The 24,958-nt window shown below is 44.3% G+C and overlaps 8 non-coding genes across 8 annotated transcripts; all 8 read right to left on the bottom strand.

Moving 5' to 3' along the window:
• Positions 1 to 2,061: 2,061 nt before the first annotated feature.
• On the bottom strand, positions 2,062 to 2,252 carry LOC130308062 (U2 spliceosomal RNA). Its single transcript, XR_008857124.1, has one exon. It is a non-coding gene; the product is annotated as a U2 spliceosomal RNA (small nuclear RNA).
• A 2,093-nt stretch (positions 2,253 to 4,345) lies between these two features.
• Positions 4,346 to 4,536, bottom strand: LOC130308061 (U2 spliceosomal RNA). The gene has a single exon (XR_008857123.1). It is a non-coding gene; the product is annotated as a U2 spliceosomal RNA (small nuclear RNA).
• A 2,099-nt stretch (positions 4,537 to 6,635) lies between these two features.
• LOC130308060 (U2 spliceosomal RNA) lies at positions 6,636 to 6,826 on the bottom strand. The gene has a single exon (XR_008857122.1). It is a non-coding gene; the product is annotated as a U2 spliceosomal RNA (small nuclear RNA).
• A 2,091-nt stretch (positions 6,827 to 8,917) lies between these two features.
• Positions 8,918 to 9,108, bottom strand: LOC130308059 (U2 spliceosomal RNA). Its single transcript, XR_008857121.1, has one exon. It is a non-coding gene; the product is annotated as a U2 spliceosomal RNA (small nuclear RNA).
• A 2,074-nt stretch (positions 9,109 to 11,182) lies between these two features.
• On the bottom strand, positions 11,183 to 11,374 carry LOC130308067 (U2 spliceosomal RNA). The gene has a single exon (XR_008857128.1). It is a non-coding gene; the product is annotated as a U2 spliceosomal RNA (small nuclear RNA).
• A 6,865-nt stretch (positions 11,375 to 18,239) lies between these two features.
• LOC130308058 (U2 spliceosomal RNA) lies at positions 18,240 to 18,430 on the bottom strand. The gene has a single exon (XR_008857120.1). It is a non-coding gene; the product is annotated as a U2 spliceosomal RNA (small nuclear RNA).
• Positions 18,431 to 20,515: 2,085 nt separating this feature from the next.
• LOC130308057 (U2 spliceosomal RNA) lies at positions 20,516 to 20,706 on the bottom strand. Its single transcript, XR_008857119.1, has one exon. It is a non-coding gene; the product is annotated as a U2 spliceosomal RNA (small nuclear RNA).
• Positions 20,707 to 22,793: 2,087 nt separating this feature from the next.
• LOC130308056 (U2 spliceosomal RNA) lies at positions 22,794 to 22,984 on the bottom strand. Its single transcript, XR_008857118.1, has one exon. It is a non-coding gene; the product is annotated as a U2 spliceosomal RNA (small nuclear RNA).
• Between the last annotated feature and the right edge of the window lie 1,974 nt (positions 22,985 to 24,958).

Below are 24,958 nucleotides of genomic sequence, written 5' to 3'. Positions count from 1 at the left end.
GCACTATCACTGCTTGCTGTCAGGGAGGCTGCCAGACAATTTTCCATGCACACTCTGGGCTGGGGGGCAGTCAACCACCAGTACACACAGCAGAACCTAAACCCATACCATTATTGCTAAGCAGCAAGACAGGGGCCCATTGCACTCCCACGGGGCCTTTTTAAATGCAATCCATAACCCGGATTTGCCAGGAACCCTTCTTACTCCTCCTACTTGCATGTGACACTGGGCTTAGGATCTGCATAGGAAACACACACACAAGCACACACCTACCTTTGTTGCCTGCAGATGCCTCCTTGGCTGTCCCCAAACGGTATCAAACCAACACCCACGGGAAGCTGTAAGCATAGAGGACATGCCTGCACCCCATTGGACTTACCTGTGTGGGTTAAATCCGGGTTATTTGACAACCTATGGCGGTGATGGTTCTGCTCAGGCAGAGCAGTGCTGATGCTCCTCATAAAGCTGTCGCTGCTGTGAAGGTTCTAGGTGACATCACAAATCCCTTTGGTTACATACACAACAAAGCTGGGTTGTTGTTGTTTACACTCTGCAAGGCCTGTGGAAGTGAGTGACATCATAGCACTGTAGTTCTGAGGGTTCAAGATGGATGCAACAATCTCCTGTTGCTTCTATGAAGGCCGTAATAGACGACATCACCAAACAGCTCCATAGTCACATACACAGCAAAGGAGAGATGTTGTTTACACCTAGTGATGTCAGTGGTATTGAGTGACATCACAGCACAGTGCTAAGGCTCCTGGGCCTGGACACAGCAGCGGCTGCAATATCTCAACGGAGAATACGTTTATATCTATGTGTGTGTGTGCGCATATATATATATATATATATATATATATATATATATATATATATATATTTCTCCGCCGAAATCACTTTTAAACCCATTTCCACCTTTTTTTCCCTTCTCTTCCTCTTACTTTTTTTTCACGTTTTTTTACGTTTTTCTCCTTTTCGCCTCTTTTCTGGGCGTATTATTCTTCTTTTTCTTCTTTTTTTTCGTCTAATGCATACCCCATCAGTGCAGCAATGCTTATTCAATACCGCCAGCAGATGGAGACACTGGGGGATAATTTTCTAAGGATTTATACTGATTTTTCCTGTCTGAATTTGTCGCACAGAAAGTTGCAGGCCAAATATGTGTGACATTTCTGCGACTTTAGCTTCTAGAGCATTTTTACAACATTATACATAGGTGCTGAATACATAAAAAGCGACTGTTCAGCGACAGACAAGTCGCATCGGCTGAAAGTAGGCCAGAATGTCAGTCCATGTTGGAGCAGGTTTAGATACAGTCTAAAGCATAGATCTCAAAGTCTGTGCACAGAATTTAGCAAGGGCCTCGCACCTTCTGATGCATCAGGTAGGTGCACAATAGCATAGCCTAACCCTCTGTACTTTGTTCTATATTGATGCGGGACATAGACAGCCAGCTGATGACCAATCCATTAGTGCAATGGATGGCTGGAAGCATTTGTCTTTGCCTTTGCAATACCACAGAAGCAATGCATGGTCAATGTACAGCAATGACACACCTGTGTGAACAGCCAGGAGACCCCCCCCCCCCCCCCCCCCCCATGTTATGTTACATAGTTACATAGTTAGTACGGTCGAAAAAAGACATATGTCCATCACGTTCAACCAGGGAATTAAGGGGTAGGGGTGTGGCGCGATATTGGGGAAGGGATGAGATTTTATATTTCTTCATAAGCATTAATCTTATTTTGTCAATTAGGAACATTCAGCACCCACCCGCTATCAAGGCAGCTGCCTATCATGTCATGCCCTACCTGCACAGGTGTGCTGGCTACTCAAATGATCCAATTAAGGAGGCCATTTAGTCAGCAGCAGCAGAAGTCCTGTGCCTGGACGCTCCAACAGGGGCCAGACACAAGCAGAAGCAGAAGCAGCAGAAGCAGCAGCAGCACCACCTTTTGTTTTTTGGCTGCAGCAGCAGCAAGGCCCACAGGGCTGGCTAGCTGGCTAGCCAGCAAGCAGGTAGCAATGAAAGTAGGAATCTTTCTTTTTAACCCTGTAAGGGGGTGGTGCACTGTACCCGAAGATACTGCCATATCGGGTCAATGCATAGGGCGACGGAAGCAAGCTTCGAAATCGGCCCCCGTTCTCAAAAATCCATTTAATATATGGTCCCCAGATAGGGGACGTATCAGATATTAAACTGATAAGAACAGATACTACACTTGATCTTAGCCAAAAGGCCGAGAAGCGATAACCGTGAAAGGGGCGGGCCCAACAAGGTCCCCTTCATGGGCACTATCACTGCTTGCTGTCAGGGAGGCTGCCAGACAATTTTCCATGCACACTCTGGGCTGGGGGGCAGTCAACCACCAGTACACACAGCAGAACCTAAACCCATACCATTATTGCTAAGCAGCAAGACAGGGGCCCATTGCACTCCCACGGGGCCTTTTTAAATGCAATCCATAACCCGGATTTGCCAGGAACCCTTCTTACTCCTCCTACTTGCATGTGACACTGGGCTTAGGATCTGCATAGGAAACACACACACAAGCACACACCTACCTTTGTTGCCTGCAGATGCCTCCTTGGCTGTCCCCAAACGGTATCAAACCAACACCCACGGGAAGCTGTAAGCATAGAGGACATGCCTGCACCCCATTGGACTTACCTGTGTGGGTTAAATCCGGGTTATTTGACAACCTATGGCGGTGATGGTTCTGCTCAGGCAGAGCAGTGCTGATGCTCCTCATAAAGCTGTCGCTGCTGTGAAGGTTCTAGGTGACATCACAAATCCCTATGGTTACATACACAACAAAGCTGGGTTGTTGTTGTTTACACTCTGCAAGGCCTGTGGAAGTGAGTGACATCATAGCACTGTAGTTCTGAGGGTTCAAGATGGATGCAACAATCTCCTGTTGCTTCTATGAAGGCCGTAATAGACGACATCACCAAACAGCTCCATAGTCACATACACAGCAAAGGAGAGATGTTGTTTACACCTAGTGATGTCAGTGGTATTGAGTGACATCACAGCACAGTGCTAAGGCTCCTGGGCCTGGACACAGCAGCGGCTGCAATATCTCAATGGAGAATACGTTTATATCTATGTGTGTGTGTGCGCATATATATATATATATATATATATATATATATATATATATATATTTCTCCGCCGAAATCACTTTTAAACCCATTTCCACCTTTTTTTCCCTTCTCTTCCTCTTACTTTTTTTTCACGTTTTTTTACGTTTTTCTCCTTTTCGCCTCTTTTCTGGGCGTATTATTCTTCTTTTTCTTCTTTTTTTTCGTCTAATGCATACCCCATCAGTGCAGCAATGCTTATTCAATACCGCCAGCAGATGGAGACACTGGGGGATAATTTTCTAAGGATTTATACTGATTTTTCCTGTCTGAATTTGTCGCACAGAAAGTTGCAGGCCAAATATGTGTGACATTTCTGCGACTTTAGCTTCTAGAGCATTTTTACAACATTATACATAGGTGCTGAATACATAAAAAGCGACTGTTCAGCGACAGACAAGTCGCATCGGCTGAAAGTAGGCCAGAATGTCAGTCCATGTTGGAGCAGGTTTAGATACAGTCTAAAGCATAGATCTCAAAGTCTGTGCACAGAATTTAGCAAGGGCCTCGCACCTTCTGATGCATCAGGTAGGTGCACAATAGCATAGCCTAACCCTCTGTACTTTGGTCTATATTGATGCGGGACATAGACAGCCAGCTGATGACCAATCCATTAGTGCAATGGATGGCTGGAAGCATTTGTCTTTGCCTTTGCAATACCACAGAAGCAATGCATGGTCAATGTACAGCAATGACACACCTGTGTGAACAGCCAGGAGACCCCCCCCCCCCCCCCCCATGTTATGTTACATAGTTACATAGTTAGTACGGTCGAAAAAAGACATATGTCCATCACGTTCAACCAGGGAATTAAGGGGTAGGGGTGTGGCGCGATATTGGGGAAGGGATGAGATTTTATATTTCTTCATAAGCATTAATCTTATTTTGTCAATTAGGAACATTCAGCACCCACCCGCTATCAAGGCAGCTGCCTATCATGTCATGCCCTACCTGCACAGGTGTGCTGGCTACTCAAATGATCCAATTAAGGAGGCCATTTAGTCAGCAGCAGCAGAAGTCCTGTGCCTGGACGCTCCAACAGGGGCCAGACACAAGCAGAAGCAGAAGCAGCAGAAGCAGCAGCAGCACCACCTTTTGTTTTTTGGCTGCAGCAGCAGCAAGGCCCACAGGGCTGGCTAGCTGGCTAGCCAGCAAGCAGGTAGCAATGAAAGTAGGAATCTTTCTTTTTAACCCTGTAAGGGGGTGGTGCACTGTACCCGAAGATACTGCCATATCGGGTCAATGCATAGGGCGACGGAAGCAAGCTTCGAAATCGGCCCCCGTTCTCAAAAATCCATTTAATATATGGTCCCCAGATAGGGGACGTATCAGATATTAAACTGATAAGAACAGATACTACACTTGATCTTAGCCAAAAGGCCGAGAAGCGATAACCGTGAAAGGGGCGGGCCCAACAAGGTCCCCTTCATGGGCACTATCACTGCTTGCTGTCAGGGAGGCTGCCAGACAATTTTCCATGCACACTCTGGGCTGGGGGGCAGTCAACCACCAGTACACACAGCAGAACCTAAACCCATACCATTATTGCTAAGCAGCAAGACAGGGGCCCATTGCACTCCCACGGGGCCTTTTTAAATGCAATCCATAACCCGGATTTGCCAGGAACCCTTCTTACTCCTCCTACTTGCATGTGACACTGGGCTTAGGATCTGCATAGGAAACACACACACAAGCACACACCTACCTTTGTTGCCTGCAGATGCCTCCTTGGCTGTCCCCAAACGGTATCAAACCAACACCCACGGGAAGCTGTAAGCATAGAGGACATGCCTGCACCCCATTGGACTTACCTGTGTGGGTTAAATCCGGGTTATTTGACAACCTATGGCGGTGATGGTTCTGCTCAGGCAGAGCAGTGCTGATGCTCCTCATAAAGCTGTCGCTGCTGTGAAGGTTCTAGGTGACATCACAAATCCCTATGGTTACATACACAACAAAGCTGGGTTGTTGTTGTTTACACTCTGCAAGGCCTGTGGAAGTGAGTGACATCATAGCACTGTAGTTCTGAGGGTTCAAGATGGATGCAACAATCTCCTGTTGCTTCTATGAAGGCCGTAATAGACGACATCACCAAACAGCTCCATAGTCACATACACAGCAAAGGAGAGATGTTGTTTACACCTAGTGATGTCAGTGGTATTGAGTGACATCACAGCACAGTGCTAAGGCTCCTGGGCCTGGACACAGCAGCGGCTGCAATATCTCAACAGAGAATACGTTTATATCTATGTGTGTGTGTGCGCATATATATATATATATATATATATATATATATATATATATATATATATATTTCTCCGCCGAAATCACTTTTAAACCCATTTCCACCTTTTTTTCCCTTCTCTTCCTCTTACTTTTTTTTCACGTTTTTTTACGTTTTTCTCCTTTTCGCCTCTTTTCTGGGCGTATTATTCTTCTTTTTCTTCTTTTTTTTCGTCTAATGCATACCCCATCAGTGCAGCAATGCTTATTCAATACCGCCAGCAGATGGAGACACTGGGGGATAATTTTCTAAGGATTTATACTGATTTTTCCTGTCTGAATTTGTCGCACAGAAAGTTGCAGGCCAAATATGTGTGACATTTCTGCGACTTTAGCTTCTAGAGCATTTTTACAACATTATACATAGGTGCTGAATACATAAAAAGCGACTGTTCAGCGACAGACAAGTCGCATCGGCTGAAAGTAGGCCAGAATGTCAGTCCATGTTGGAGCAGGTTTAGATACAGTCTAAAGCATAGATCTCAAAGTCTGTGCACAGAATTTAGCAAGGGCCTCGCACCTTCTGATGCATCAGGTAGGTGCACAATAGCATAGCCTAACCCTCTGTACTTTGGTCTATATTGATGCGGGACATAGACAGCCAGCTGATGACCAATCCATTAGTGCAATGGATGGCTGGAAGCATTTGTCTTTGCCTTTGCAATACCACAGAAGCAATGCATGGTCAATGTACAGCAATGACACACCTGTGTGAACAGCCAGGAGACCCCCCCCCCCCCCCCCCATGTTATGTTACATAGTTACATAGTTAGTACGGTCGAAAAAAGACATATGTCCATCACGTTCAACCAGGGAATTAAGGGGTAGGGGTGTGGCGCGATATTGGGGAAGGGATGAGATTTTATATTTCTTCATAAGCATTAATCTTATTTTGTCAATTAGGAACATTCAGCACCCACCCGCTATCAAGGCAGCTGCCTATCATGTCATGCCCTACCTGCACAGGTGTGCTGGCTACTCAAATGATCCAATTAAGGAGGCCATTTAGTCAGCAGCAGCAGAAGTCCTGTGCCTGGACGCTCCAACAGGGGCCAGACACAAGCAGAAGCAGAAGCAGCAGAAGCAGCAGCAGCACCACCTTTTGTTTTTTGGCTGCAGCAGCAGCAAGGCCCACAGGGCTGGCTAGCTGGCTAGCCAGCAAGCAGGTAGCAATGAAAGTAGGAATCTTTCTTTTTAACCCTGTAAGGGGGTGGTGCACTGTACCCGAAGATACTGCCATATCGGGTCAATGCATAGGGCGACGGAAGCAAGCTTCGAAATCGGCCCCCGTTCTCAAAAATCCATTTAATATATGGTCCCCAGATAGGGGACGTATCAGATATTAAACTGATAAGAACAGATACTACACTTGATCTTAGCCAAAAGGCCGAGAAGCGATAACCGTGAAAGGGGCGGGCCCAACAAGGTCCCCTTCATGGGCACTATCACTGCTTGCTGTCAGGGAGGCTGCCAGACAATTTTCCATGCACACTCTGGGCTGGGGGGCAGTCAACCACCAGTACACACAGCAGAACCTAAACCCATACCATTATTGCTAAGCAGCAAGACAGGGGCCCATTGCACTCCCACGGGGCCTTTTTAAATGCAATCCATAACCCGGATTTGCCAGGAACCCTTCTTACTCCTCCTACTTGCATGTGACACTGGGCTTAGGATCTGCATAGGAAACACACACACAAGCACACACCTACCTTTGTTGCCTGCAGATGCCTCCTTGGCTGTCCCCAAACGGTATCAAACCAACACCCACGGGAAGCTGTAAGCATAGAGGACATGCCTGCACCCCATTGGACTTACCTGTGTGGGTTAAATCCGGGTTATTTGACAACCTATGGCGGTGATGGTTCTGCTCAGGCAGAGCAGTGCTGATGCTCCTCATAAAGCTGTCGCTGCTGTGAAGGTTCTAGGTGACATCACAAATCCCTATGGTTACATACACAACAAAGCTGGGTTGTTGTTGTTTACACTCTGCAAGGCCTGTGGAAGTGAGTGACATCATAGCACTGTAGTTCTGAGGGTTCAAGATGGATGCAACAATCTCCTGTTGCTTCTATGAAGGCCGTAATAGACGACATCACCAAACAGCTCCATAGTCACATACACAGCAAAGGAGAGATGTTGTTTACACCTAGTGATGTCAGTGGTATTGAGTGACATCACAGCACAGTGCTAAGGCTCCTGGGCCTGGACACAGCAGCGGCTGCAATATCTCAACGGAGAATACGTTTATATCTATGTGTGTGTGTGCGCATATATATATATATATATATATATATATATATATATATATATATATTTCTCCGCCGAAATCACTTTTAAACCCATTTCCACCTTTTTTTCCCTTCTCTTCCTCTTACTTTTTTTTCACGTTTTTTTACGTTTTTCTCCTTTTCGCCTCTTTTCTGGGCGTATTATTCTTCTTTTTCTTCTTTTTTTTCGTCTAATGCATACCCCATCAGTGCAGCAATGCTTATTCAATACCGCCAGCAGATGGAGACACTGGGGGATAATTTTCTAAGGATTTATACTGATTTTTCCTGTCTGAATTTGTCGCACAGAAAGTTGCAGGCCAAATATGTGTGACATTTCTGCGACTTTAGCTTCTAGAGCATTTTTACAACATTATACATAGGTGCTGAATACATAAAAAGCGACTGTTCAGCGACAGACAAGTCGCATCGGCTGAAAGTAGGCCAGAATGTCAGTCCATGTTGGAGCAGGTTTAGATACAGTCTAAAGCATAGATCTCAAAGTCTGTGCACAGAATTTAGCAAGGGCCTCGCACCTTCTGATGCATCAGGTAGGTGCACAATAGCATAGCCTAACCCTCTGTACTTTGGTCTATATTGATGCGGGACATAGACAGCCAGCTGATGACCAATCCATTAGTGCAATGGATGGCTGGAAGCATTTGTCTTTGCCTTTGCAATACCACAGAAGCAATGCATGGTCAATGTACAGCAATGACACACCTGTGTGAACAGCCAGGAGACCCCCCCCCCCCCCATGTTATGTTACATAGTTACATAGTTAGTACGGTCGAAAAAAGACATATGTCCATCACGTTCAACCAGGGAATTAAGGGGTAGGGGTGTGGCGCGATATTGGGGAAGGGATGAGATTTTATATTTCTTCATAAGCATTAATCTTATTTTGTCAATTAGGAACATTCAGCACCCACCCGCTATCAAGGCAGCTGCCTATCATGTCATGCCCTACCTGCACAGGTGTGCTGGCTACTCAAATGATCCAATTAAGGAGGCCATTTAGTCAGCAGCAGCAGAAGTCCTGTGCCTGGACGCTCCAACAGGGGCCAGACACAAGCAGAAGCAGAAGCAGCAGAAGCAGCAGCAGCACCACCTTTTGTTTTTTGGCTGCAGCAGCAGCAAGGCCCACAGGGCTGGCTAGCTGGCTAGCCAGCAAGCAGGTAGCAATGAAAGTAGGAATCTTTCTTTTTAACCCTGTAAGGGGGTGGTGCACTGTACCCGAAGATACTGCCATATCGGGTCAATGCATAGGGCGACGGAAGCAAGCTTCGAAATCGGCCCCCGTTCTCAAAAATCCATTTAATATATGGTCCCCAGATAGGGGACGTATCAGATATTAAACTGATAAGAACAGATACTACACTTGATCTTAGCCAAAAGGCCGAGAAGCGATAACCGTGAAAGGGGCGGGCCCAACAAGGTCCCCTTCATGGGCACTATCACTGCTTGCTGTCAGGGAGGCTGCCAGACAATTTTCCATGCACACTCTGGGCTGGGGGGCAGTCAACCACCAGTACACACAGCAGAACCTAAACCCATACCATTATTGCTAAGCAGCAAGACAGGGGCCCATTGCACTCCCACGGGGCCTTTTTAAATGCAATCCATAACCCGGATTTGCCAGGAACCCTTCTTACTCCTCCTACTTGCATGTGACACTGGGCTTAGGATCTGCATAGGAAACACACACACAAGCACACACCTACCTTTGTTGCCTGCAGATGCCTCCTTGGCTGTCCCCAAACGGTATCAAACCAACACCCACGGGAAGCTGTAAGCATAGAGGACATGCCTGCACCCCATTGGACTTACCTGTGTGGGTTAAATCCGGGTTATTTGACAACCTATGGCGGTGATGGTTCTGCTCAGGCAGAGCAGTGCTGATGCTCCTCATAAAGCTGTCGCTGCTGTGAAGGTTCTAGGTGACATCACAAATCCCTATGGTTACATACACAACAAAGCTGGGTTGTTGTTGTTTACACTCTGCAAGGCCTGTGGAAGTGAGTGACATCATAGCACTGTAGTTCTGAGGGTTCAAGATGGATGCAACAATCTCCTGTTGCTTCTATGAAGGCCGTAATAGACGACATCACCAAACAGCTCCATAGTCACATACACAGCAAAGGAGAGATGTTGTTTACACCTAGTGATGTCAGTGGTATTGAGTGACATCACAGCACAGTGCTAAGGCTCCTGGGCCTGGACACAGCAGCGGCTGCAATATCTCAACGGAGAATACGTTTATATCTATGTGTGTGTGTGCACATATATATATATATATATATATATATATATATATATTTCTCCGCCGAAATCACTTTTAAACCCATTTCCACCTTTTTTTCCCTTCTCTTCCTCTTACTTTTTTTTCACGTTTTTTTACGTTTTTCTCCTTTTCGCCTCTTTTCTGGGCGTATTATTCTTCTTTTTCTTCTTTTTTTTCGTCTAATGCATACCCCATCAGTGCAGCAATGCTTATTCAATACCGCCAGCAGATGGAGACACTGGGGGATAATTTTCTAAGGATTTATACTGATTTTTCCTGTCTGAATTTGTCGCACAGAAAGTTGCAGGCCAAATATGTGTGACATTTCTGCGACTTTAGCTTCTAGAGCATTTTTACAACATTATACATAGGTGCTGAATACATAAAAAGCGACTGTTCAGCGACAGACAAGTCGCATCGGCTGAAAGTAGGCCAGAATGTCAGTCCATGTTGGAGCAGGTTTAGATACAGTCTAAAGCATAGATCTCAAAGTCTGTGCACAGAATTTAGCAAGGGCCTCGCACCTTCTGATGCATCAGGTAGGTGCACAATAGCATAGCCTAACCCTCTGTACTTTGGTCTATATTGATGCGGGACATAGACAGCCAGCTGATGACCAATCCATTAGTGCAATGGATGGCTGGAAGCATTTGTCTTTGCCTTTGCAATACCACAGAAGCAATGCATGGTCAATGTACAGCAATGACACACCTGTGTGAACAGCCAGGAGACCCCCCCCATGTTATGTTACATAGTTACATAGTACGGTCGAAAAAAGACATATGTCCATCACGTTCAACCAGGGAATTAAGGGGTAGGGGTGTGGCGCGATATTGGGGAAGGGATGAGATTTTATATTTCTTCATAAGCATTAATCTTATTTTGTCAATTAGGAACATTCAGCACCCACCCGCTATCAAGGCAGCTGCCTATCATGTCATGCCCTACCTGCACAGGTGTGCTGGCTACTCAAATGATCCAATTAAGGAGGCCATTTAGTCAGCAGCAGCAGAAGTCCTGTGCCTGGACGCTCCAACAGGGGCCAGACACAAGCAGAAGCAGAAGCAGCAGAAGCAGCAGCAGCACCACCTTTTGTTTTTTGGCTGCAGCAGCAGCAGCAAGGCCCACAGGGCTGGCTAGCTGGCTAGCCAGCAAGCAGGTAGCAATGAAAGTAGGAATCTTTCTTTTTAACCCTGTAAGGGGGTGGTGCACTGTACCCGAAGATACTGCCATATCGGGTCAATGCATAGGGCGACGGAAGCAAGCTTCGAAATCGGCCCCCGTTCTCAAAAATCCATTTAATATATGGTCCCCAGATAGGGGACGTATCAGATATTAAACTGATAAGAACAGATTTTTTTTTTTTTTTTTACATTTTTATTGAAAAAACTCAAAAACTTAAATACATCACAAAAAATGTTTACAATACATCAAATACTGTTTTCCATAAATGTAAATTCCACATAGCTAATGCTTTTTTCTGCCCATATCTCTTTTTATCAATTAAATAGTACAAGTAAACTTCACTGTATATCATCTTCAAACATTCTTTTTCACAAATAAAATCTCTTTTGAAGACAAGGATATTACGAACTTTCCATAATACATTTTTTGTACAGTTGATAAAAATCCACAAAATTCTCTCTTTTTCTTTCGTAACTCCATCACTTTTGCCATATAAAACAACTTCATGATTTAAAACTTTTAGACCTGTTAGGAATTTCAATAAAGAACCAATTAGTCTAAAAACCTTTTGTGCAAAATAACAATTCCAGAAAAGGTGCAAAACAGTTTCATCTATATTGCAATTTTCCCGGGGACAGACACATACAGCATTTAGACCTCTTCTATATTGGAAAAATCTTACCGGAAGACACTCATGGATAATCATCCATGCTAAATCCTTGTGCTCATTAAAAAGATATGGCTCGTTTACCTTTTTCCATATTTGTACACACCTATTATAAGAAAAATTAGAGACCATACATATTTCTTCTTGCAAATTTAACTGTACTTCTATCTTGCGAGCATCCCTCAAGGTTAACAAGTCAAAGTCTTTAAGGTTATACATACGTATAATTTTTTCTAAGATGGCATAATGTTTAGGCGGAGTTAAAAGTACAGGAGAAGATAATGATAAAAACACCCATTCTCTTTTTCTAAAAATATGTCCCGCAGAGTACTTTAAAAAACAGGACCATACACTTTTCATAAAAAGTCCCCTAAAACACCAACTAAAAAACCTTAAGTATAAAAATTTTCTAATACAGGGAACCTGTTTTCCTCCATTTTTTTGTGACTTATACATAGTATCTCTTTTTAATTTTTCTGCTTTAGAACTCCATAGAAACTCAAAGAGAATCCTCTGAAGTTGCCTAGACATAAGTTCATTAGGAGGATAAATCATATTTAAATAGAGCATAATGGGTATTAGCATAGCCTTAATCACCAAAATTTTACCTTCTAAGGATAATTTCCTAAGGGACCAAAAGTCTACCTTTTTCTTTACCTTTTCTTTTACCATTAGCCAACTTTCCTCACCATTGTTATTTTTATCAAAGATGACTCCAAGGATTTTTATTTTTTCTGACTGTAATTTTAGGTTTGGTATTTGCACGTTTTCCCATTTACCTATATAAAAACAGTCACATTTAGATAAATTAAGTTTAAAAGCAGAAGCTTTACAAAAGAAATCAGTAACATCAACAACTCTTTGTAAAGAGAAGGCACTTTCACAAAAAACATTAATATCATCCATATAGCCACACACTTTAAGGGTGGCATTATTACCTCCAGGAACTGGCACTCCTTTTATTATTTTATCATTCCTTATTAAGTTTAACAGAGGTTCTATTGCACATATAAACAGTATAGGAGACAGAGGGCAGCCTTGCTTTACCCCTGATGATAAATTAATAAAATCTGTAAGGAAACCATTTATTAAAATCCTGCTAAAAGAACCTTTATATAAGAGAGCAATTTGCTTAATAAATATGTTAGGAAAACCCATGCGTTGTAAAACCATCCATAAAAAACAATGTGATACTCTATCGAACGCTTTATGAAAATCTAGAGATAGAATGGCTAGATTTTGATTCCGCTCTTGCTGATACCATATGACGTCCCTAATAGCATTTAAAGGTTCAGCTACACTCCTTCCTGGGACACCACATACCTGATCCACATGGATGACCTTGTACAAAAACGGCTTCATTCTGTTAACAAAAATTTTTGACATAATCTTATAATCAACATTAAGAAGCGTAATTGGTCTCCAATTTTCTAAGCTGTTCCTATCCCCCTTTTTGGGGATCAGAGACACTATACCACTCCTCCAAGATAAAGGTAGAACATCAGAATTAAAAGCCTCCTTAAAAATATTAAGCAAATCATCTTTAAAAATGTCCCAAAAGGTTTTATAAAACTCTACAGGAAGTCCATCAGAACCTGGTGTTTTACCTGTGGATAAACTTTTAGCAGCAATTTCTAATTCTTGGCATCTTACTTCTGTGCAAAGTGCATCTTGGTCCTCCTTACTTAAACCACAATCTAAAGTGCTTAGGAGAAAATTAGCAGCAGATATATCAATGGGTTTCTCATTAAACAGATCTTGATAAAAGGATTTAGCTTTGGATAACATTCCTACATTAGTAGTTTCATCCTCAATGTTAATCATTAACTTTTTTGTTTCCATTACCTTTTTAAAAAAGAATCTTGTACACTTTTCATCCTTCTCTTTACATTCAACTTTGGAGTTAAAAATTATTTCTTTCCCTTTGTTAGTTATAGCCTTCTGAATATCACTTTTAACACTTAAAATCAGATCGTCTACATATACACCCAGCTCTTTGAGTTGATAATAGGTTTGTAGTTTTGTGTTAAGATCTCTATACCATTTCAATTTCTCTTTTGTTTTTTTAACACCCATCTTAATAAAATACTCTTTAAATTTTACCTTGCAGAATTCCCACCATGCTAAAAGAGAATTAAAATTAGTCCTTGAGTTCTGCAATTTTTTAAAAAGATAGATAAAATTACATTTAATTTCTTCATCTTCAAGCAAAGAGATATTCAGACGCCAGACTCCTTTGGCTCTGCAAACCCCATCAAACTTACATGTAGCAGATAAAATCTTATGATCTGAAAAAAAGGTAGAAGTCAATTGCATATTCCCATAAAATGCAAATCCAGAAGCAAAAATATAATCAATCCTTGACATATAAAGGCTATTCCCCCAGGTATACCCAGGGTCATTAGGGAAAGAGGTTCTCCACAAATCTTTTAAATTAAAATCAACTATAAAATCCTTTAGTTGTTTTTCAGTCTTATCTTTCCTTTGTTCAGATCCTCCAGCCCGCTCCTCTCCTGCCATTATACAATTAAAATCACCAGCGATGATAAGCGGGGATGAACCCGGTAAATAAAACTGAATTTTCTCTAATAAATCAGATCTTTCATCCTTATCTGGAGAGGCATATACATTTAAAAGTCTCATATTCATGTCATTATAAATAATATGAACGAGCAGGGCTCTACCGGGTACAATGTCTGTGAAGGAGGTAACTTTATACTCACTGCTCTTGAACAGTATGCAAACACCAGTCACTTTCCTCTCATTATCCCCTGACCACACAGACGGGCCAAGAGTCCATTCAGATCTCAAAGATGAATAATTGATATCATAATCAATGGCACATTCCTGTAAAAATAAAATGTCTGTAGGCAAAGAAGACAAGAAAGAAAATAAAGCAGCCCTCCTCTCTGGGCTCTTCAAACTCCTCACATTGAAGGAGGAGATATTAACACTTGGTAGCTCCTGGGTCATTCATTATCCTCAGACAAAGAACCCCAATCTGTAGGTGGTGACACAAATTCCTCAATATTAACAGGGTCGGATGCTGTTATAACCTTTTGGCAGACAATCTCCACGTTCCCCTCGTCCGCACTAACTCGACCACTCCTTTTGATGTTAAGGCCCTTTTCCTCTTTCCGGTCTCTGCTTTTCCTCTTTCGCCGTTCTTCTACATCCATCTCCTCTGTATCCCTTCTGGGCGGTCCAGGACCCTCAACTTCCATGAGAGGAGAACCCCTCACTTCTGTCTCAGGTCCCACGACCTTCCCCGGGGACACAATGCTTTTGGAGACATGAGCCACAGCAGGTATCACAGGAATTCCGGTAGCAGAAGACTCAGGCATCACTTTCAGGGTGTGGGTCTTAGGCACAGGCACAGCATCCATGGAGCTCTTCCTCATCGAGGGACCAGCCGACGTAGCCACAATATTGGCCCAGGAGCGTTGAGGACAATCCTTAAAAGCGTGTCCTTTCTGCTTACACACATTACACAGAATCTCATTTTGACAGTCCAAAGTGGTGTGGCCTTTTTGGCCACATCTTTTGCAAATAACCACTTCCTCTTTGCAAGATTCTTGTGTATGACCATATTCATGGCATTTCCTGCAATAATACGGCATCCCAGGGTAGAATAAATAGCCACGTTTACGCCCAATTAAAAAATTTGCAGGTGGGCGACACAGACCTCCAATTCCTCTCACATCTTCTCTGAACTTAACAGCAAACTTATGCTTTCCAGTCCAAAAGTCCATTGCATTCATTATTTTATGAGAGTATTTGACTTCCGCACAATATTGGTTTAAAAATAAGACAATGTCTCTTATATCCACGTATGGATCGTGCATAGTAACCACCAGTGGAACATCGCCATTAGAATATAGAGCAATGAAAACAAGTCCTTTCATATCCTCCTCATTGGCAAGCTCCCGAACTTTCTCAAACATATGGTCACATGCAGATGCGGAAGTCAAGGTAAGAATGAAAAGTCCTTTACCTGGGTCTTTTAGGCAAAACACATCTTCTCTCTGAATGTGCAATAAATCCAGCATAATTCTCTTGACAAAAAATTCCAAAGTCATCTTCTCCTTTTTCTCCTCATCCACTTCAATACGGAAGGTGTTCTTAATCCGAGTTTCAGTATGCGCAGCAAACCTAAGGGTCGCCATGGGGGATCGCCTTCCCGTTCTTTGTAAGTCCTCCTCCTATAGCAGCATGAGGCTTAAGACGGCTAAAAAACCGCCGATGCCTCAAGGCCGAAGGTTCGACGAACTCAGAGCCCCTTGACAAGATACAAGATCTTAGCCAAAAGGCCGAGAAGCGATAACCGTGAAAGGGGCGGGCCCAACAAGGTCCCCTTCATGGGCACTATCACTGCTTGCTGTCAGGGAGGCTGCCAGACAATTTTCCATGCACACTCTGGGCTGGGGGGCAGTCAACCACCAGTACACACAGCAGAACCTAAACCCATACCATTATTGCTAAGCAGCAAGACAGGGGCCCATTGCACTCCCACGGGGCCTTTTTAAATGCAATCCATAACCCGGATTTGCCAGGAACCCTTCTTACTCCTCCTACTTGCATGTGACACTGGGCTTAGGATCTGCATAGGAAACACACACACAAGCACACACCTACCTTTGTTGCCTGCAGATGCCTCCTTGGCTGTCCCCAAACGGTATCAAACCAACACCCACGGGAAGCTGTAAGCATAGAGGACATGCCTGCACCCCATTGGACTTACCTGTGTGGGTTAAATCCGGGTTATTTGACAACCTATGGCGGTGATGGTTCTGCTCAGGCAGAGCAGTGCTGATGCTCCTCATAAAGCTGTCGCTGCTGTGAAGGTTCTAGGTGACATCACAAATCCCTATGGTTACATACACAACAAAGCTGGGTTGTTGTTGTTTACACTCTGCAAGGCCTGTGGTAGTGAGTGACATCATAGCACTGTAGTTCTGAGGGTTCAAGATGGATGCAACAATCTCCTGTTGCTTCTATGAAGGCCGTAATAGACGACATCACCAAACAGCTCCATAGTCACATACACAGCAAAGGAGAGATGTTGTTTACACCTAGTGATGTCAGTGGTATTGAGTGACATCACAGCACAGTGCTAAGGCTCCTGGGCCTGGACACAGCAGCGGCTGCAATATCTCAACGGAGAATACGTTTATATCTATGTGTGTGTGTGCGCATATATATATATATATATATATATATATATATATTTCTCCGCCGAAATCACTTTTAAACCCATTTCCACCTTTTTTTCCCTTCTCTTCCTCTTACTTTTTTTTCACGTTTTTTTACGTTTTTCTCCTTTTCGCCTCTTTTCTGGGCGTATTATTCTTCTTTTTCTTCTTTTTTTTCGTCTAATGCATACCCCATCAGTGCAGCAATGCTTATTCAATACCGCCAGCAGATGGAGACACTGGGGGATAATTTTCTAAGGATTTATACTGATTTTTCCTGTCTGAATTTGTCGCACAGAAAGTTGCAGGCCAAATATGTGTGACATTTCTGCGACTTTAGCTTCTAGAGCATTTTTACAACATTATACATAGGTGCTGAATATATAAAAAGCGACTGTTCAGCGACAGACAAGTCGCATCGGCTGAAAGTAGGCCAGAATGTCAGTCCATGTTGGAGCAGGTTTAGATACAGTCTAAAGCATAGATCTCAAAGTCTGTGCACAGAATTTAGCAAGGGCCTCGCACCTTCTGATGCATCAGGTAGGTGCACAATAGCATAGCCTAACCCTCTGTACTTCGGTCTATATTGATGCGGGACATAGACAGCCAGCTGATGACCAATCCATTAGTGCAATGGATGGCTGGAAGCATTTGTCTTTGCCTTTGCAATACCACAGAAGCAATGCATGGTCAATGTACAGCAATGACACACCTGTGTGAACAGCCAGGAGACCCCCCCCCCCCCCCCCCCATGTTATGTTACATAGTTACATAGTTAGTACGGTCGAAAAAAGACATATGTCCATCACGTTCAACCAGGGAATTAAGGGGTAGGGGTGTGGCGCGATATTGGGGAAGGGATGAGATTTTATATTTCTTCATAAGCATTAATCTTATTTTGTCAATTAGGAACATTCAGCACCCACCCGCTATCAAGGCAGCTGCCTATCATGTCATGCCCTACCTGCACAGGTGTGCTGGCTACTCAAATGATCCAATTAAGGAGGCCATTTAGTCAGCAGCAGCAGAAGTCCTGTGCCTGGACGCTCCAACAGGGGCCAGACACAAGCAGAAGCAGAAGCAGCAGAAGCAGCAGCAGCACCACCTTTTGTTTTTTGGCTGCAGCAGCAGCAAGGCCCACAGGGCTGGCTAGCTGGCTAGCCAGCAAGCAGGTAGCAATGAAAGTAGGAATCTTTCTTTTTAACCCTGTAAGGGGGTGGTGCACTGTACCCGAAGATACTGCCATATCGGGTCAATGCATAGGGCGACGGAAGCAAGCTTCGAAATCGGCCCCCGTTCTCAAAAATCCATTTAATATATGGTCCCCAGATAGGGGACGTATCAGATATTAAACTGATAAGAACAGATACTACACTTGATCTTAGCCAAAAGGCCGAGAAGCGATAACCGTGAAAGGGGCGGGCCCAACAAGGTCCCCTTCATGGGCACTATCACTGCTTGCTGTCAGGGAGGCTGCCAGACAATTTTCCATGCACACTCTGGGCTGGGGGGCAGTCAACCACCAGTACACACAGCAGAACCTAAACCCATACCATTATTGCTAAGCAGCAAGACAGGGGCCCATTGCACTCCCACGGGGCCTTTTTAAATGCAATCCATAACCCGGATTTGCCAGGAACCCTTCTTACTCCTCCTACTTGCATGTGACACTGGGCTTAGGATCTGCATAGGAAACACACACACAAGCACACACCTACCTTTGTTGCCTGCAGATGCCTCCTTGGCTGTCCCCAAACGGTATCAAACCAACACCCACGGGAAGCTGTAAGCATAGAGGACATGCCTGCACCCCATTGGACTTACCTGTGTGGGTTAAATCCGGGTTATTTGACAACCTATGGCGGTGATGGTTCTGCTCAGGCAGAGCAGTGCTGATGCTCCTCATAAAGCTGTCGCTGCTGTGAAGGTTCTAGGTGACATCACAAATCCCTATGGTTACATACACAACAAAGCTGGGTTGTTGTTGTTTACACTCTGCAAGGCCTGTGGAAGTGAGTGACATCATAGCACTGTAGTTCTGAGGGTTCAAGATGGATGCAACAATCTCCTGTTGCTTCTATGAAGGCCGTAATAGACGACATCACCAAACAGCTCCATAGTCACATACACAGCAAAGGAGAGATGTTGTTTACACCTAGTGATGTCAGTGGTATTGAGTGACATCACAGCACAGTGCTAAGGCTCCTGGGCCTGGACACAGCAGCGGCTGCAATATCTCAACGGAGAATACGTTTATATCTATGTGTGTGTGTGCGCATATATATATATATATATATATATATATATATATATATATATTTCTCCGCCGAAATCACTTTTAAACCCATTTCCACCTTTTTTTCCCTTCTCTTCCTCTTACTTTTTTTTCACGTTTTTTTACGTTTTTCTCCTTTTCGCCTCTTTTCTGGGCGTATTATTCTTCTTTTTCTTCTTTTTTTCCGTCTAATGCATACCCCATCAGTGCAGCAATGCTTATTCAATACCGCCAGCAGATGGAGACACTGGGGGATAATTTTCTAAGGATTTATACTGATTTTTCCTGTCTGAATTTGTCGCACAGAAAGTTGCAGGCCAAATATGTGTGACATTTCTGCGACTTTAGCTTCTAGAGCATTTTTACAACATTATACATAGGTGCTGAATACATAAAAAGCGACTGTTCAGCGACAGACAAGTCGCATCGGCTGAAAGTAGGCCAGAATGTCAGTCCATGTTGGAGCAGGTTTAGATACAGTCTAAAGCATAGATCTCAAAGTCTGTGCACAGAATTTAGCAAGGGCCTCGCACCTTCTGATGCATCAGGTAGGTGCACAATAGCATAGCCTAACCCTCTGTACTTTGGTCTATATTGATGCGGGACATAGACAGCCAGCTGATGACCAATCCATTAGTGCAATGGATGGCTGGAAGCATTTGTCTTTGCCTTTGCAATACCACAGAAGCAATGCATGGTCAATGTACAGCAATGACACACCTGTGTGAACAGCCAGGAGACCCCCCCCCCCCATGTTATGTTACATAGTTACATAGTTAGTACGGTCGAAAAAAGACATATGTCCATCACGTTCAACCAGGGAATTAAGGGGTAGGGGTGTGGCGCGATATTGGGGAAGGGATGAGATTTTATATTTCTTCATAAGCATTAATCTTATTTTGTCAATTAGGAACATTCAGCACCCACCCGCTATCAAGGCAGCTGCCTATCATGTCATGCCCTACCTGCACAGGTGTGCTGGCTACTCAAATGATCCAATTAAGGAGGCCATTTAGTCAGCAGCAGCAGAAGTCCTGTGCCTGGACGCTCCAACAGGGGCCAGACACAAGCAGAAGCAGAAGCAGCAGAAGCAGCAGCAGCACCACCTTTTGTTTTTTGGCTGCAGCAGCAGCAAGGCCCACAGGGCTGGCTAGCTGGCTAGCCAGCAAGCAGGTAGCAATGAAAGTAGGAATCTTTCTTTTTAACCCTGTAAGGGGGTGGTGCACTGTACCCGAAGATACTGCCATATCGGGTCAATGCATAGGGCGACGGAAGCAAGCTTCGAAATCGGCCCCCGTTCTCAAAAATCCATTTAATATATGGTCCCCAGATAGGGGACGTATCAGATATTAAACTGATAAGAACAGATACTACACTTGATCTTAGCCAAAAGGCCGAGAAGCGATAACCGTGAAAGGGGCGGGCCCAACAAGGTCCCCTTCATGGGCACTATCACTGCTTGCTGTCAGGGAGGCTGCCAGACAATTTTCCATGCACACTCTGGGCTGGGGGGCAGTCAACCACCAGTACACACAGCAGAACCTAAACCCATACCATTATTGCTAAGCAGCAAGAAAGGGGCCCATTGCACTCCCACGGGGCCTTTTTAAATGCAATCCATAACCCGGATTTGCCAGGAACCCTTCTTACTCCTCCTACTTGCATGTGACACTGGGCTTAGGATCTGCATAGGAAACACACACACAAGCACACACCTACCTTTGTTGCCTGCAGATGCCTCCTTGGCTGTCCCCAAACGGTATCAAACCAACACCCACGGGAAGCTGTAAGCATAGAGGACATGCCTGCACCCCATTGGACTTACCTGTGTGGGTTAAATCCGGGTTATTTGACAACCTATGGCGGTGATGGTTCTGCTCAGGCAGAGCAGTGCTGATGCTCCTCATAAAGCTGTCGCTGCTGTGAAGGTTCTAGGTGACATCACAAATCCCTATGGTTACATACACAACAAAGCTGGGTTGTTGTTGTTTACACTCTGCAAGGCCTGTGGAAGTGAGTGACATCATAGCACTGTAGTTCTGAGGGTTCAAGATGGATGCAACAATCTCCTGTTGCTTCTATGAAGGCCGTAATAGACGACATCACCAAACAGCTCCATAGTCACATACACAGCAAAGGAGAGATGTTGTTTACACCTAGTGATGTCAGTGGTATTGAGTGACATCACAGCACAGTGCTAAGGCTCCTGGGCCTGGACACAGCAGCGGCTGCAATATCTCAACGGAGAATACGTTTATATCTATGTGTGTGTGTGCGCATATATATATATATATATATATATATATATATATATATATATATATTTCTCCGCCGAAATCACTTTTAAACCCATTTCCACCTTTTTTTCCCTTCTCTTCCTCTTACTTTTTTTTCACGTTTTTTTACGTTTTTCTCCTTTTCGCCTCTTTTCTGGGCGTATTATTCTTCTTTTTCTTCTTTTTTTTCGTCTAATGCATACCCCATCAGTGCAGCAATGCTTATTCAATACCGCCAGCAGATGGAGACACTGGGGGATAATTTTCTAAGGATTTATACTGATTTTTCCTGTCTGAATTTGTCGCACAGAAAGTTGCAGGCCAAATATGTGTGACATTTCTGCGACTTTAGCTTCTAGAGCATTTTTACAACATTATACATAGGTGCTGAATACATAAAAAGCGACTGTTCAGCGACAGACAAGTCGCATCGGCTGAAAGTAGGCCAGAATGTCAGTCCATGTTGGAGCAGGTTTAGATACAGTCTAAAGCATAGATCTCAAAGTCTGTGCACAGAATTTAGCAAGGGCCTCGCACCTTCTGATGCATCAGGTAGGTGCACAATAGCATAGCCTAACCCTCTGTACTTTGGTCTATATTGATGCGGGACATAGACAGCCAGCTGATGACCAATCCATTAGTGCAATGGATGGCTGGAAGCATTTGTCTTTGCCTTTGCAATACCACAGAAGCAATGCATGGTCAATGTACAGCAATGACACACCTGTGTGAACAGCCAGGAGACCCCCCCCCCATGTTATGTTACATAGTTACATAGTTAGTACGGTCGAAAAAAGACATATGTCCATCACGTTCAACCAGGGAATTAAGGGGTAGGGGTGTGGCGCGATATTGGGGAAGGGATGAGATTTTATATTTCTTCATAAGCATTAATCTTATTTTGTCAATTAGGAACATTCAGCACCCACCCGCTATCAAGGCAGCTGCCTATCATGTCATGCCCTACCTGCACAGGTGTGCTGGCTACTCAAATGATCCAATTAAGGAGGCCATTTAGTCAGCAGCAGCAGAAGTCCTGTGCCTGGACGCTCCAACAGGGGCCAGACACAAGCAGAAGCAGAAGCAGCAGAAGCAGCAGCAGCACCACCTTTTGTTTTTTGGCTGCAGCAGCAGCAAGGCCCACAGGGCTGGCTAGCTGGCTAGCCAGCAAGCAGGTAGCAATGAAAGTAGGAATCTTTCTTTTTAACCCTGTAAGGGGGTGGTGCACTGTACCCGAAGATACTGCCATATCGGGTCAATGCATAGGGCGACGGAAGCAAGCTTCGAAATCGGCCCCCGTTCTCAAAAATCCATTTAATATATGGTCCCCAGATAGGGGACGTATCAGATATTAAACTGATAAGAACAGATACTACACTTGATCTTAGCCAAAAGGCCGAGAAGCGATAACCGTGAAAGGGGCGGGCCCAACAAGGTCCCCTTCATGGGCACTATCACTGCTTGCTGTCAGGGAGGCTGCCAGACAATTTTCCATGCACACTCTGGGCTGGGGGGCAGTCAACCACCAGTACACACAGCAGAACCTAAACCCATACCATTATTGCTAAGCAGCAAGACAGGGGCCCATTGCACTCCCACGGGGCCTTTTTAAATGCAATCCATAACCCGGATTTGCCAGGAACCCTTCTTACTCCTCCTACTTGCATGTGACACTGGGCTTAGGATCTGCATAGGAAACACACACACAAGCACACACCTACCTTTGTTGCCTGCAGATGCCTCCTTGGCTGTCCCCAAACGGTATCAAACCAACACCCACGGGAAGCTGTAAGCATAGAGGACATGCCTGCACCCCATTGGACTTACCTGTGTGGGTTAAATCCGGGTTATTTGACAACCTATGGCGGTGATGGTTCTGCTCAGGCAGAGCAGTGCTGATGCTCCTCATAAAGCTGTCGCTGCTGTGAAGGTTCTAGGTGACATCACAAATCCCTTTGGTTACATACACAACAAAGCTGGGTTGTTGTTGTTTACACTCTGCAAGGCCTGTGGAAGTGAGTGACATCATAGCACTGTAGTTCTGAGGGTTCAAGATGGATGCAACAATCTCCTGTTGCTTCTATGAAGGCCGTAATAGACGACATCACCAAACAGCTCCATAGTCACATACACAGCAAAGGAGAGATGTTGTTTACACCTAGTGATGTCAGTGGTATTGAGTGACATCACAGCACAGTGCTAAGGCTCCTGGGCCTGGACACAGCAGCGGCTGCAATATCTCAACGGAGAATACGTTTATATCTATGTGTGTGTGTGCGCATATATATATATATATATATATATATATATATATATATATATATATATTTCTCCGCCGAAATCACTTTTAAACCCATTTCCACCTTTTTTTCCCTTCTCTTCCTCTTACTTTTTTTTCACGTTTTTTTACGTTTTTCTCCTTTTCGCCTCTTTTCTGGGCGTATTATTCTTCTTTTTCTTCTTTTTTTTCGTCTAATGCATACCCCATCAGTGCAGCAATGCTTATTCAATACCGCCAGCAGATGGAGACACTGGGGGATAATTTTCTAAGGATTTATACTGATTTTTCCTGTCTGAATTTGTCGCACAGAAAGTTGCAGGCCAAATATGTGTGACATTTCTGCGACTTTAGCTTCTAGAGCATTTTTACAACATTATACATAGGTGCTGAATACATAAAAAGCGACTGTTCAGCGACAGACAAGTCGCATCGGCTGAAAGTAGGCCAGAATGTCAGTCCATGTTGGAGCAGGTTTAGATACAGTCTAAAGCATAGATCTCAAAGTCTGTGCACAGAATTTAGCAAGGGCCTCGCACCTTCTGATGCATCAGGTAGGTGCACAATAGCATAGCCTAACCCTCTGTACTTTGGTCTATATTGATGCGGGACATAGACAGCCAGCTGATGACCAATCCATTAGTGCAATGGATGGCTGGAAGCATTTGTCTTTGCCTTTGCAATACCACAGAAGCAATGCATGGTCAATGTACAGCAATGACACACCTGTGTGAACAGCCAGGAGACCCCCCCCCCCCCCCCCATGTTATGTTACATAGTTACATAGTTAGTACGGTCGAAAAAAGACATATGTCCATCACGTTCAACCAGGGAATTAAGGGGTAGGGGTGTGGCGCGATATTGGGGAAGGGATGAGATTTTATATTTCTTCATAAGCATTAATCTTATTTTGTCAATTAGGAACATTCAGCACCCACCCGCTATCAAGGCAGCTGCCTATCATGTCATGCCCTACCTGCACAGGTGTGCTGGCTACTCAAATGATCCAATTAAGGAGGCCATTTAGTCAGCAGCAGCAGAAGTCCTGTGCCTGGACGCTCCAACAGGGGCCAGACACAAGCAGAAGCAGAAGCAGCAGAAGCA

This window comes from Hyla sarda, unplaced genomic scaffold, assembly GCF_029499605.1.
Source record: "Hyla sarda isolate aHylSar1 unplaced genomic scaffold, aHylSar1.hap1 scaffold_1458, whole genome shotgun sequence".
Lineage (NCBI taxonomy): Eukaryota > Metazoa > Chordata > Amphibia > Anura > Hylidae > Hyla > Hyla sarda.
The sequence above is the reverse complement of the archived record's forward strand: the minus strand, read 5'-3'. Positions and strand labels throughout refer to the sequence as shown.